We start from the raw sequence: 15867 nt of genomic DNA on the forward strand, positions 1-15867 counted from the left end.
TTTTTGTAGAATAATATAGAGTTAATATTTTGATTTTTTTTATTATTTAAATATTATTTTTTATTTTTTAACTTTTTACTTTTTACTTTCATTATATTAATTAAATGTAATATTTTTTTTTAGTCTAGTTTTTTTTTAATTATAAATTTATTAGTATTATAAAAATGATAAGTTTCTTTATCTATTGCTTTTATCTATATATCAAAGATTATAAATAATTATATAAATAATTAAAATAATTAATAATTAGAAAAAAAATTGATGTTTAAAATTAAATTAATGTTTTTGTATAATTAATTATTATTAGCATTCTTTTTTTCATTATCAATAATAATTATCAATCAATAATTAGCAACAATTTAATATAGATATGGATTAGGAATATATATTAAATATAGATTAAATTTAATAGATTAAATTTTTATATATAATGTAAAAATATATATAATTGTTTTTTCTTTATAAAAAAATCCATTTAAATTATAAGTTTTTAATTTAAGATTTATAATAAAAAAGAGTTTATTCTATTGAAATTATTTAATAATTTAAGAATATATGTATAAAATAAAAAAAAAATTTTATTTCAATAAAATTAAAATATTATTGAGTTTAATTTATTATCATATTTCAATGAGAAAAGTGAATAAAGAAAAACTTTGATTTCGTAAATAATTCTAAACTTAATATTTGATCAGATCTGGGAATAGATATAAAATAAATTTGTATTAAATATTAAATTTCATATATATAATAAATAATAATTCATATATATATATACACATATATTAGCAAATTTTTTATTAAGATATTGCAAATTATTTAGTATTAATAATAATCACTTATTATATAATTATTATTTTCATTGATTTTATAAATTTTTATTTAATATATTATTAATAATTTAATTTTTGTTTCCAAAAAATAATTTTTTTTTATGATTTCTATGTATAAATAAAAAAATTTGAATTAAACTTAAAATAGATTAAAAAAAATAATTTCGTATATTAATGTATATATCAATGAAGTTATAATATAAGATTATATTAAAAAATATTTATTAATGAAATTATAATATGAGACTGTAAGAGAAAAATCATGTTGTTTCGAATTGTCGCGATCAATGCAGTATGATAACTTTATAGCTTGTGATTGGCTAATGTTTTCAATAATGTTTAATAACAAATAAAATATTATTTTTATCGGTTTGAATTATTTATGAATATTACATGAATACTAAAATCACAAATAATAGGAGTGATGTTAGTTGCTAGGTGCTATATAATTTTGCAATTTTTGTTTTCGTATTGAGATTCATATCTATATCCCAAAATAAATGTTTATAGCAATTCTGAGATAGATTTTTATTGAGAAAAAAGGATATGTTATTTTTAATATTATTCTGTTTAAAAAAATATAAATATATCATAATATATCATAAATATAATATTTTTAAAATTTTAAATGATTAATTTAATTATTTTACTTATAAAGTTAAATTATAATAAAGTTAAATGGTGACACAACAAATAAAATATATAATATATTTTTGTATATATTTTGAAATAAAAAATAAAATTTAAAATGAAAAAATATTAAATATTTATTAAAAATAAAATTGTAAAAAAATAAAAAATTTTATTTTCTAGTTACGAAATATATTAATATTCAAATCCAAGTATTGATACAATTTTCTTTTGAAAATATGCATTTGCATATATCTGTGATCTATTAATGAGTTTATAAATTTATTCTTTCAATAATTCTATTTTTTCTTATTTTCAAGAAATGGAAAAATATTTTTTAATCATTTATTTGTATCAAATTATATCTATGTTTTGTATATTGTTTAATTGTATTTAATTAAAAAATAAAAAGTTTCAATCATATAAAATTATATAAAAGTTTCAATTATATATTTTATTTAGAAGATTCTGATAATTTGAAACAATAATTAATTATCAATTTATATTTGTCACAAATTTCTTTATGCAATATATAAATATATATATAAAAATATAATATATATAATATACAAAAACTTGGTTTAATTTTAAAATAGAAACATAATTAAAAAAAAATTTAATGCGAATACAAGTAATTTCAATAAAAAAAAAAAATAAATAAAAAATAAAATTAATAAAAATATAACTAAAAACAAATAAATAATATATTAATAGAATATTTATAAAAATAAATTCTAATTCATTGAATCTAATTTATAAACTTATTTATAATTTATAATTTTCAATCTTTCATATCTTTAATATTATAATAATTTATATTATGTTGGACAATAATGAGATTAATGTTCAATGGTTATGTTAATTATTTGAAAATTTTCTCTTTGTTGTGGATTATAGGATATTCATTCAGAAAATAGAATTAATAATAATGATCATATTAATTATTATTAAATTATCGTTGAATTTATAATTAAAATTATTATAAATTATTTAAGTTTTAAGAAGTTTAAAACAAAAATAATAATCTTAATTTTTATTAAAGAAAATTACAAATATAAATTAAATTCATTTGAGATTTTTCCAGCAAAAAAAATTCACAACTTCACACTTAAATCTTATATTTAATATATAATATTTAAAACAGAATTTTACATCGTATGACGAAGATAATAATAAAAAATAAGCGATTTATTACAAATTTTGAATTTCATCTTCATTATCTGTGCATTAAAAATGCAGTTTCAAAATTCTTTCTCTATTATTATTATTTAACAGAAATTATATTTTAAAAATATAAAAATATTTTTAATGAATAAAACAAAATCATTAAATTAATTTATTGCTTATTATTACAAAAATCATTTTTTTTAAATATTTTGATGCAAATCAAAAGTTTTGAAAAATAAGATAAAAATTGAAAGAAAGATATAATAATTTAATAATTAATAATTATTGTGTAAAAGAATATATTCTTTCAATTAATATCTTATTTTTCAAAATTACTTTTGATAAAATAAGTTATTTTCTTATTTAATTTTAATGATACAAGAGATTCCTTAATATACAATGTCTTAACGCGATGGGACTGCATTATTCCGTAGTGTGAACAATTGATGAAAGTTGTAAATCTTCGTTTCGATTTTTTGTAGTACTAATATTGTAATTTCACATTAATATTCTCTACAATTGATTAATTGTAAAAATATTTATGTTTGATGATTAAATTAAATGAATCTTGATTTTAATCAATATTTCATTAGTAAAATTTAATTTCATATAAGAATGTATATATATTGTATGTATATTGTATATATATTGAATGTATATATATATATTGAGTTAATTGTATGTTTGACATTGTGTTTATTTGAGATTTCAAATGAGCTAGTTGAAATTTGAAATCTGATGATCTTTTAGAAAAAATTAAAAAGAATTTTCGAAGAAATCAAATTAACTGGAAGAATTTTCAAAAATCATATTGATTGTATATTGAATATTCAACTTTTCAAAAGTTGCAAGAATGATGATCGATTATGACTGGAGATATATTCTTAGCGATAAAATCATATCTAAAGTTGACGATGATTTTCAGCCATAGAAAGGCTCAAGACCCTTAAGTAATATGAAATTCTGCGAAGCTTACTCAATGATCATGATAGACAATGACTTTATATCTTAATATTTTAATTCAAATAATACAAAGTTGGAAAAATTAAAAAGTGACCATAGTCATTGAATTTAAATGCTAATTCTAAAAACGAATAAAGAAAGTGTTAAGTGATAAAATTATGTATACTATAAATATCAGAATTTATTAGATATTTATTAGATATAATAATCTAAAATATGAACATATAAAAATATTCAACATAAAAATTTAAAAGCATAAAGATGCAAAAATATGAAAAAATAAAAATGGAGATAACAAATTCAAAATTCTGACTCGAATTTATAAGCTGCCTATCGCGAGTAATATATATTTAATATTTACTATTGGTTACTAATGAAATTAACATTATTGCTTATTTGCTATAATTATTATTACTACACATTATTATTAATGCACTAATTATACTATTGGATATAAGAAGAATCAGTGGCAATAATTAGTTTTTATATTTTAAATTAATATATAAAATATATTGTAAAAGTTTTAAATATTTATATATTTTTATAAAAAATTTTATAAAGAACGTAAAATCTAATAATTTTACACAAAAAAGTGAATGTTCTGAGACTCTTCTTACATTTAATATATAGTTTAATATTTATTTTGAATATTATTTAACAATAAATAATTATTAAACAATCAAGTGCTCAATTTATATTCAATTAAAGAATATAACATTAATTGAAATATATTATTTATTTTTTTATATTATTATTTATTTATTCATTTGAAATATATAATTAGTAATCGATATTATTTGAAATAATTATTAATTTTAAATTAGATTTCATTTTATTTGTGTAAGATGATAAATTTTGTAATGAAATATTTTTATGAATAATGAATAGAAAAAAGAAATTTAATAATTCAAGTGGAAAATGGAAACTTCTTTGTTTAGATTAGGTTAGATTGGGTTAGATAATGAATAAAAGGGATATTCGAAGATTGAAAACACACTAAATTCACAACTATTAATTATTAGTAATAATTTCGTTAATTCGAAACTGATGCAAACACTTAAATAATTAAAGCTTGCTGAAAAGATATTAAACAGAAATTTAGAAATGCAAATATTCGTAAAAATAAGTTTCCTCAATGCTTGAGAAAGTACAATGGATCAAATGATTTAATAACAATGAAATAGATTCGTTCAAGAGACTAGTATAGACCATTAAAAAATAATGTTCTCCTATATAAATCTTAGTGAAATATAATAAAAGAAAATTTGATTACAATTTTCTACAATTTTTCACTATTGACATTATTATTTACATTTCTCTATTGATGATCCAACGAATGATAAAAAAAAAATTAATTCTTTTTATACTTGATCAAGTAAAGAACATAATAAATATTATTAACTATTATTAATCCACATTATTTAAAATGATTACTTTTAAATTGTTATGTTAAAATAGATTTATATTCATCGCTACTCGTTCATTTGCGATTTAATTAATTAAAATTTTAATGTTTGTTTATTAATTATGCAAAGAATGTACATCGAGGCGCAAAAGTTGTAAAAGCATTTATCCTCATGTGTTTTCCTTAACCAAGTATTTGAAACAAATTAAATCGAAGAAGGATCGAAGAAAGGATAAAGAAAGTTTTGCCAAGTTTCACGTAGTGAATGTAGGTATCTGTCTCATGAATAGAGAGAAAAGGAGAAGTTAGGACTTGCGCGTTGGCTGGCGTTCTGTTTAGCTTACTCCTCGACGAATCTCTAGTTTCTCAGTCACGTGGAGAACTTCCGCGGCTTCGGTTCTTCTTGTTCTCTATTTTTCGTTTCACATTCTTCAAGTTCGAGTTTTTCCGTATTACGTTTAATGACATCGAGTGATATTCGTCTAATTGGAGAGAAGAAAGAAGCTGTGATATCAAACAACAGGCGGATTCAGACGAAAGTATGTAAATGAAAATTTTTCAAAATTTTTTGAGCGTTTTATTCAAATCTATTATTGCGATAATATAGATTTCTGATTTTTATTTTGGACTTCATATTTCATATTTTTTATTTTATGAATCGTGTGATTTTTGAAAAAATTTACCGATAAAATAAGAATATTTGAGCGTTTTTAATATTTTAAAACTCAATAATGTTGAATTAAAAATTTTATACTATAAAGTTATATTATTATATTAGTTAATTATTGAATAATTTCAATGATAAAAAATCAGAGATGAGTTGAAATGTGATTTTTAAATTTGCGAAATTTATATTCGAAATCTTCTGAAATTTTGAAATTCGAAATTCTTTTTTAAGTTATTAGTTGGAGTAAAATTTTAACAAGTTCTGCAATTCTTTTTGCTTTTTTCTTTTTAGTAAGTTAATTAGTAATATTAACTAGTAGTAATCATTTTCATTTGTAAATAATTAGTGAAACTATAATTAAAATGAATCTAAGATTTAAATATAAATAAACTTCATTCTTGTATGTTATACATACCGCATATTTCATATACAAATACAAATAGAAATTATTTTTTATTCGAATTTTCGAATTATAAAAATAGGAAAAAATTTGGAGATTCGAAAAGTTAAAACAATATTGAATTTTATTTTATATTCTAAATATTTCATATTTTATTTTTTTATTTTATTTTATTATTTTGTTCTATTATTTTATTTACTTTATTTTGTATGGAAAGGTATAATTTTTATTGTGATTCTTGACTGACGATTATACGAACGAGGAAGCCTTTGAAAAAGCAAGTTTTACCTTAATAACTTAAAATGCGAAATACATTCATATATCAATATTATTGTATTTATCGATAGATCTATATTTATTATTGATTAAATACATTATATTATATTAATACATTTTTAATATTTTATATTAAATTAATACATTTTTATTTAAATTTCGTCATGAAAAAGTATGGACATCTAAATTTTAATTTTTAATATTTTACATAACTTTTCATTTTTATAGTTATTAAATAATTTTAAATAATTTTGTAATAATAAATATTTTATATTTTTATTAAAATAAATAATTTTGGTTTTTATGTAAATTTTATCAAATAAAATAGTTTAAATAGGATTATAAAATATTAAATTTTATTTTTATTATATTTTTATTAATTTTTCTTTATAAAAATATTAAAATATTTGTGATTTTTATAAAATAATATAATAGTATAATATTGCAAAAAAATGAAAATATTAATGAAATTAAATAAACAATATCGTAAATATTAATATAAAATTAGAAATATTTAAAATTATTATACGTATATTTAAAAATATCAAGTATTAATAGGTAATATTCTGGGTAATATTATTTAAAATTAGAAATAATATTTGCACATAAATATTTTTTGTTTAATTATGTTAGATATAATAATTTTCAAAATTATAATTTATTTTTACATTAAATATTTATTATTTGAAATATTTATTATGATTATAAATTATTATATAATTTATGTATCATATGCTTTTGAATTATATGCTTTTAATATTTAATTTGAAATAAATATAAATTTGAATAATTTGAAATAATTATTTAAATATATATTTAAATGCACATATAAAATTTTTAAATTAATGTTTATTAATGTATTACAATGTATTATAATTAAAATTTAAAAATTATAAAATATAAAATTTAAAAATTAATGTATTACTAATGTATTACATATTATAAAATATAAAGTTAATATTTATATAATATTTATGTAAAATTTATAAATCAAAATATATATTATAATTTATTCTTTTATTACATCTTATTTTTTTATTTTTCTATTATTCTATTTTAGTGTTTATTTTTCTCATTAAATAATATTATATTTGAAATTATATTTTATATATATATATATACATATATATATATACATATTATAGATATATATTATTCCAAATAAGTATTTTTAATGTTTTGGAAAATTATTATTTTAATAAATAATTTTATATATTACATTTCAAATAAATGTTTTCTATAGACGTTTTTATTGCTATGATATAAACAGTACTACAATAAAAGAATTCGAACACTTTAATAATTTAAATGTTTTTATTTTTTTTTATATTTTGAAAAAATAATTAAAATGAATTTATTTTTAATAAAACTTTGTGAATATATAGATTATAATGAATATAAATCAACTATTTTGTTTATTAAAATATTATTTAAAAAAAATTTTCATTTTTTCAAATATAATTTTATGATTATACAAAAATAGATAAAAATTTTGAATTAGAAAATTTCAAAATTTAGTATTCTTATATTATTTCTATATCACTTTGTTGTTATAAAAAGAATCGCATACAGAACATAAAAACATGAAATTTTAGAATTAATTTCATTTTTTTCACAGAAATTTCTTATCAAGGAAAATATTATTTTTGTATAAGTTATTACATTTTATATTTGTAAAGTATAATACAAACTACATAAATACAAATTTTCATTAAAATCGGAATTTTTTAATTTTGTAAAAATTTCTATGTAATAATGTTTCAATATTTTTCTAAGTTTTAAAATTATTATTATTATTAGATTATCGATAATTTTTATGTACTTATAGAAAAATTAAATATACAAAAATACAGTAAATGCATAATATATAAAAATACAAAAATTATTTAATCAAATAATAACATTTAAAAAATAAGATTTCTATTTAAGTTTTATTTTTCTAGTTGTTTATAAAAATTTAAATTTACATAAATATTAATTAATAATCTAATTATTATATTTCAATAAAATTATTTCAAGAAATATACATTTTCTTTTAAAAATTTAACAAATATTTATAATGATCTCTAAATCTTCAATATTTTAAAATTATTAAAATGTTAAAATTCTTCAATATCTTAAAATTATTTATTAATAAGAATAATGTTTTATATAATTTATGTTTTATAATCTATTGATAATTTATTTATTAATTAATAGTTAATTTTTAATTGATGTAATACTGATCAGATTGTTGTTATAAATATTTTCTTTATACTTTTCATATTTTTCATGCAAGACTGTTCTATTTCTCTTTGTGATTTTATTTAAGTACATTAAATTAAAGCTAATTGTCATTCTTTCATAAAAAATATTATGAGTTTTTGTTTACATATGAAAAAAAGAGAGAAAAAAAAATTCGGGTCATTCTAACTCGTATCACACTACTTATGCAAAAAAAATCCACCATGTCACTTAAGAATTAATATTTTGAAGTTTAAAAAATTAAATTTATTATATTTTGTATTATATTTGTAATAAATTTTATATAATAAATTTTATATTTTATAATAAATTCTAAATTTCTTTTGAAATAAAATTATGACTATCAATATTATTATCGATAATATTAATATGTTGTCGATAATTCAATATCATTAAAATATCGATAATATTTATTATTAGAATTCTTACTTTTTTCTGTATAAAGTTATTATTAAAAATTATTTATAAATTAACAATATTTCCTTGAGTTTTTAAATCTAAAATATTATTAAGATATCAACATATAATAGCTTAAATATAGAATATAATTTTTCAGTAAATTCTACTTATTTTTATTATAAATTATTTTTATTACAAAATTGTAACATTTTTACATTGCGTTAATAATAATTTTCAAAAAGGAAAAATTCCATTCATTTATAATATCTATGATATTATAATTAATTATTATATCATAGTGATGATATCTTAATAATATTATATATCAAAAATTATCAAAAAGATATTGATAAAATTGATAATTAATAATTATATTTCGAAAATATAAAAATATAAAAAAAAAAACATATTTTATTTGTACAATTTCGATTTGAAAATTTTTTTTTATTAAAATTGTTTAACTTCGTATTTCATATCAGCAATTGGGATTTCTGTGACATGGTCAAATGATATAAAACCACATTAACGAACGAACGGTGTGTAAGAAAGGTTTTATATCTCCTTGTTCTTGGAAAAATTCCTACTTCCCTAGATGGTGTGAATTTTATATTCACAGTACTCTCAAAGATCGTAATCTTTGAAAATATTCCACTTAAGAGTTTTGTTATATTTATGTACGAGAATTCTGTTTCGACACGAATTGTTAAAATAAAAAATATTCAAATTTTTTCATAAATACATTCTGACAAAATTGTAAAACTATAAAATAATCTATGATTTTTAATATTCTCAAAATTAATGCAAATTTTATATATTTATATATATTTATATAAATATATTTTTTTTAATATATATAATATATAATATATGATATATAATATTTTAAAATATAAAACAATTTTTGTTTAATAATAAAAAGAAGATAATCATAATTTATATATTTTTTTTGGGAAATTTATCTATTTACGTGAAAAATGATTGCGATAAAAATAGGTTTGATAAAAGAATGAAATTTTGTTTGAGAATGGAATAATTTCTTATATATTTTGGTATATTAAATCTGAATTTGAATTTGATATATTACATCTGAACCATTAAAATTGTATATTAGATTAGGTTTAAAAGATAAAATAAAAAGATAAAAAATTATTTACGCTACATAATTAAAGAAAATAATAATTTTTTTTTAATATTTTTATTGACATCGTATTATTTCCCTTATAAAATGACTTATAATAATAATAATCATTATAGATTTTTCTTTTTACGAGATATAGCATTTTGAAAATATTTTATAATCTACTGATGTTAAAAAGATAATTTTTCGAAAATTTAAAAAAATTTTTTTCATAATAAAAGAAATATATTAAAAAATATATATAGTAGAGCGAATGTAAATAATAAACTTATATATGATAAATAAAAATTATGAATTTTTCAAAAATCAAGACATAATATATTTTTTATAATATATTTTTCAAGAATAAATTTTTATTCATTTATACGTATTAAAAAAGAGAATCATAAAATAAAATATTTAATAATGATAAATCAAAATCGATTTTACAAGAAAAAGATAATGCTGTATGATGCAATTAATAAAAATATTGAAAAAAAAATTTTTTTTTTTGACTGTAAATATATTAAAAATCGAAAATATTTTTTATTCATTTTAAAATCTTCTAAAGCTATAGTGATAAATAATTTAGTATATTTCAGATTCATCATATGAAAATATGTAAGAAATCATTTCATTTGAAAACAATAAAATTTTTTCAATTATGTGTTCTTATAATTTTGTTGTATCTATTTTTCATACAAACAAGTCAAATTTATAGAAAAAAAAATTGAACCTCTTCTATTATTATTAAAAAATAAGAACAATTTATATGAATATATAGAAATGTTCTAAAAATATAAACATAACTTAATTGGAGATTTTTGAGATATTTTCAGGCAATTTTCTTCTTTTTGCAAAAATTTTCGTTTTGGTTTTATTAACAAAACGATAGTTATTAATAAAAAATATTGGCTAAATCACAAAGCATGTAGATTAATTGAATCACAATGCTAGTGATATAAACCGCCGTTAAGTTTGAACAAATAAATCCATGTGTTATATGTTGAAGCAAGTGTATTAACTAAATTATATTGAATCATCTCTTCAAAATTCATATGTAATGAATGAATAAATGAATGAATTATTATTATAAAATGAATAAATCAAATTTATCAAATGAATAATATAAAAAAATGATACATAAAATATGAGCATATAGTTTTGAAAAATAAAATATATTGAAATTTTATCATAAAATATAAATTACTATTAAGATTATTAAGAGACGAAAAGTAAGTTAAAAAATTATGAAATTTATAATTTTATAAGAAAGAAATTTAAAATTATTATTATTAAATGAAATATTTAAATTTATTGTTAATACTGTTTGCTATCTTTTGTTTCTTGTTTATTAAATTATTATTGCAATACAATTAGATTCGAAATTTAATTGAATTTTATCATTTTAATGAAAGAAATACAAAAGTTTTAGAATAGTTTTAAATGTAAATATTTATTTTGTTACAAACTCGATCATCCTTAATCTAAAATAATAAATTTAAAATAAAAAAAGAGATATTTGTATGAATTGTTCTCTTAGTTGTGTTAAATGTGATTTTAAAATAATAATTTATTTTATTTTATAAATAAATTTCTATTAAATCAGTACTTAATTTAAGTAACTAATATTGATTTGTATCAATTTTTTTTCTTTTTTTATAATATATCGTAATACAAAATAATATTATATATAAATGAAAATTACTTCAATATGATATTAAAAATCAATGGGAATACTCGATTATTGATATGTTAATTATTGATAAATAGAAAAATAATTGTAAAATTAATTCTATTTCCGATATTTGATATTCAAAAAATAAATAAATAAGATATAAAATAAATAAATAAGATATAAATAAAATATATAAATAAAATAAATAGAATAGGATAGAGTTTAATTTAAACATTACAAAATAATAATTAAACATAAACAAAATAATATTTTCAAATAGCATTTAATTTAAGTTAAATAAAAATATTAAATTTATTTTTAAATTTATGAAGATATTTCAATTTTTGTTTTAAACTATTTCAAATTTTTCCCATATTTGTGCTAAAATTTTTCCGCTTGTAAAACGGCGAAAAATACAAGAAAATCTAAAATGGCTACACATACTGATGACGCTTGAATTGAGTGTGGAATATGAGTGGAAAACATTTTTTTCATTTTTCATATTTCTTAAAAAAAATTCATAACATAACTATATATGTCAATCGCCATAAAATAAGAAATCCTTATGATACATATATTTACAACATTTACATTGAATGTATTAAAATAGAAAAAAGAATATGTATTTCGATTATTCAAATAAATATTTTCTTCATTTTATATGTTCAATAAAACATTCAAATATTATTTTGATGAAATTCTGTTCATTAAATAATTGTGAGTATATAATCACATTTGCATATTCTAAAATGGATAAAAAAATATTTTTCATAAAAACTCGTTTATTAATTAAAAAATGAGAAAGACATGTTTTGCTTTTTTTTACATTATTCTATTTTTTATTTTTCTAGTTAAATAATGATAAATGATAATAAAAAAATTAATATTTAAAATAATCAATAAAAGTTTACTTAAAATGTTAAGTTAAATAATTTTTTTTCAGAAAATTTTTTGAAGATGAAATCAATCCTCAGAACTTCAATTTTCAAACTTCTTTTATATTTCGAATATAATTTTATCACAAAATATTTTTTTAGATAATAGGCATGATAAAGAACTATGAAAAATTTAAACATTTTATATATTTAATATTTTTATTTATTTATTTCATATTATTATTAAATTGTATTTAAAAAATTATATTTAAAAATAATATTAAAAAAAAATGAAAAAGTGAGAAAAAAAAATTCATTTTTTAAGGTTTTATTTCATTATTTTATTATATAGAGTAATATTTTATTCGTATACATAATATTAATATTGGAATATTTTTGAAAAATTAATTCTAGAAATCAAAACAAACACAAAAGTACAAACAATTATCATTTTTGATTTTTAATTTATTGATAAGAAAAATAAGTTTATTTTGTTTTTCATGATAAGTTTTAAAAAATTCAAAGATATTTTGTAAGTTACAAAATAGTGATATTTATTTGATATATTGTAGATATAACTCATAAAATCATTATAAAGAATTCTAAATTTTAATTTATAAATGTTTTTTGATTTTTTAAATGTATATCTACTTTTTGTTTTTATTATGCAATGTTCTACAGATTAAACAGATTTTTAAGCATTTGGTTACGTAAATATTATTTAATAGATCGTATTTATGTCTTTTAAAATTAAGAATCGAATAGTTTCATTTTAAATTTACATTACGCTACGATAAATTCCAACATGCTTTCAAAATTTGTAGATATTGTGTAAAGTTGGCAAACGTTGAGATGTAATCGATAGAAGTTATAAAATTTAATGAATTAGTATTGATATTGAACAATGTTAATAGAAACGAATCATTAGAAAGTTTATATAAAAATATAAATATAAAGTTTGTGAAATAATTTTTATGGATAAATAATTGACTTCAAATAAACATATTTATAAAAAGTATTTTAAAATATTGAAAATAAGCCTTTGTTAGGATGAAAAATTAAAAATTTTTTTTTTCCAAAAAGTTATTGATTTTGTTTTATCAATTTCTCTAATTGCATTTCGATTTATTTTTCATTATGTTAAAAATTATTTCACCAATCATTTATAAAAAGATATATAAATAAAAAATTTTGCCGCAATATTTTTTTTCTTGTTAATAATTTTAGAATCATATTTTTTCTAATATGTGTAATATTATATATATTATATTAATAACTTCTTTATCTATTACTGAATTTTTTAAAAAATTATTTTTTTAGAAGTCAGAACTTTATAAGTTAAATTTATTCAGCGAAAAGAATTTTTTATTAATTAGATAATAATATTTAGATAATAATAGAAAGAAAAAAAAGAAAAATATATATTTCTTGAATTTTATTTTTACATTTATTAATCATTTATTTTTATAATTTTTTTTAAAAAATTAGTAGATTTTTATGCAAATTTCTGACCTATTTACGTTATTTTTTCTAATTTAACATAATATATTTAAATTTAATTGCTTGTTTGTTAAATAAATAAAAATAAATACCATAAACTCATGATTAAATTACATCATTTAATATTATATATTTTTTTATTTATGTTTTCATCTTTCTTCTTTCTAATATTTTTTTTGTTCCTATTATAGGAAGTTATAGGAAATTGTATAATATTTTGAAAAATAAGAATATCATTTCCATAACATTGGTCAGAATGAAATAAAAAATTCGAATGATATTTCCTTTGAAATATGTATTTCTGTTTTATTGTTTGAATTTTCAATACTTTTAAACAATAGATTCTCTTCGGCATTCTAAATCAATATTCAATATCTAGCTAACGTACACGATAGACACAAAAGTGCAGTTATGATATATAGTTAATATATGTACATTCATTCTATAGAATAAATTTCTGGTAAAATAAAAGATGTCGATTAAACAATTTGATTACAATTGTACATATTCATGCATATATGTGTAAATATGTATAACAATAATAATATAGTAATATAGTAATAATAATAGTATAGTAACAACAATAATGTAGTAATAATTTTAACTAAAAATAATTTATTTTTTTAAATATAAATTAAATTTTTATGAATAATAAAAAAAATATTTCCTATATAGGATATTAATATATTATTTGTTATTAGTGAAAGTGTATATATGTATATTGTAATTTGCAATTTAAATTGTTTGAATTTTCAAGTTTTAAAGTCTTAAGGATTTAAAGTTCAAGATTCCAATTCAAAGAGATCTAACGTTTATAACTTCAACTGTGATTCAAAAGAGGATTTAAAGTTTAGAATTTGAAGCTTATTTAACTAGAATTAATATTATTATAATATTAAAATATTAAAATAGATTTCATTAGAGATGACTCAATAATTTTAATTAATTTATTAGTGTGAATTTAAGATTTAGTATGCAAAAAATTTCCGTTTCGATTTTTTTAATAAATTAATTAAAAAATAAATTATATATTTTTTATCTATAAAAATTTTTCCAATAATTTTTTCAGTAATGCAAATAATAATCATTCTTGCTTATAGTCTCGTCTATAGTATAGTCTTGCATTTGTGATTTTCTTTGGATTTTTTAAATATTACATTAACGAATGCTCTGAATATTCGTATACCAATTTTTCAAGTAATTTTTATTTTTATTATATTTTTATTAAACTTTTCTTATAACATTGAACAAGAATTGAATGTATAGTATTATTACTTGTTTTTTGTGTTTTTTTTAATAGCATTATCGGTCTTCTAATTTTTTTGTCACTATTCTAATTTTTTTTTATAATTTATCATTTTCATATTTTGAAATAAATTGTATATAGAATGGTTCACAATTGTTTCATATTATAACTTTACCAGGTGAAAGCAAAAAAATGAATGATTTAAAATGTATTACATATTGATGGTCATATTTTATTTTTGCAGGTGCATTTTGCATTATTGTTTTAAATGAAATGAAAATCTTTTTTTTTTATATTTCTATTCCTCTCGTCTAAAAAAATATTGTATATATGTATATAAAATATAAAATATTTAAAAAAAATTGTTTTTAAGATGTTCAAAATATTTTATTCAACTATTCAAAATATTTTATAATTAATAATAATGTAATTTTTTATTGTTATATATTAACATTATTTATTTATAA

The 15867-nt window shown here is 16.5% G+C and overlaps 1 protein-coding gene across 2 annotated transcripts in view; it reads left to right on the forward strand.

The window, feature by feature from the left end:
* The first annotated feature begins 5366 nt into the window (after positions 1 to 5366).
* The window catches only part of LOC107996996 (uncharacterized), a 128205-nt gene continuing 117704 nt past the window's right edge, over positions 5367 to 15867 (forward strand). The window contains exon 1 of one of the 2 annotated variants that reach the window (XM_017055334.3): positions 5367 to 5537. The gene's annotated coding sequence lies outside the window, so the exon portion shown is untranslated. The remainder of the gene's footprint in view (positions 5538 to 15867) is intronic. The other variant, XM_062083468.1, reaches the window with a different exon arrangement.

Source organism: Apis cerana, linkage group LG13 (assembly GCF_029169275.1).
Source record: "Apis cerana isolate GH-2021 linkage group LG13, AcerK_1.0, whole genome shotgun sequence".
In the NCBI taxonomy this organism is placed as follows: Eukaryota; Metazoa; Arthropoda; class Insecta; order Hymenoptera; family Apidae; genus Apis; species Apis cerana.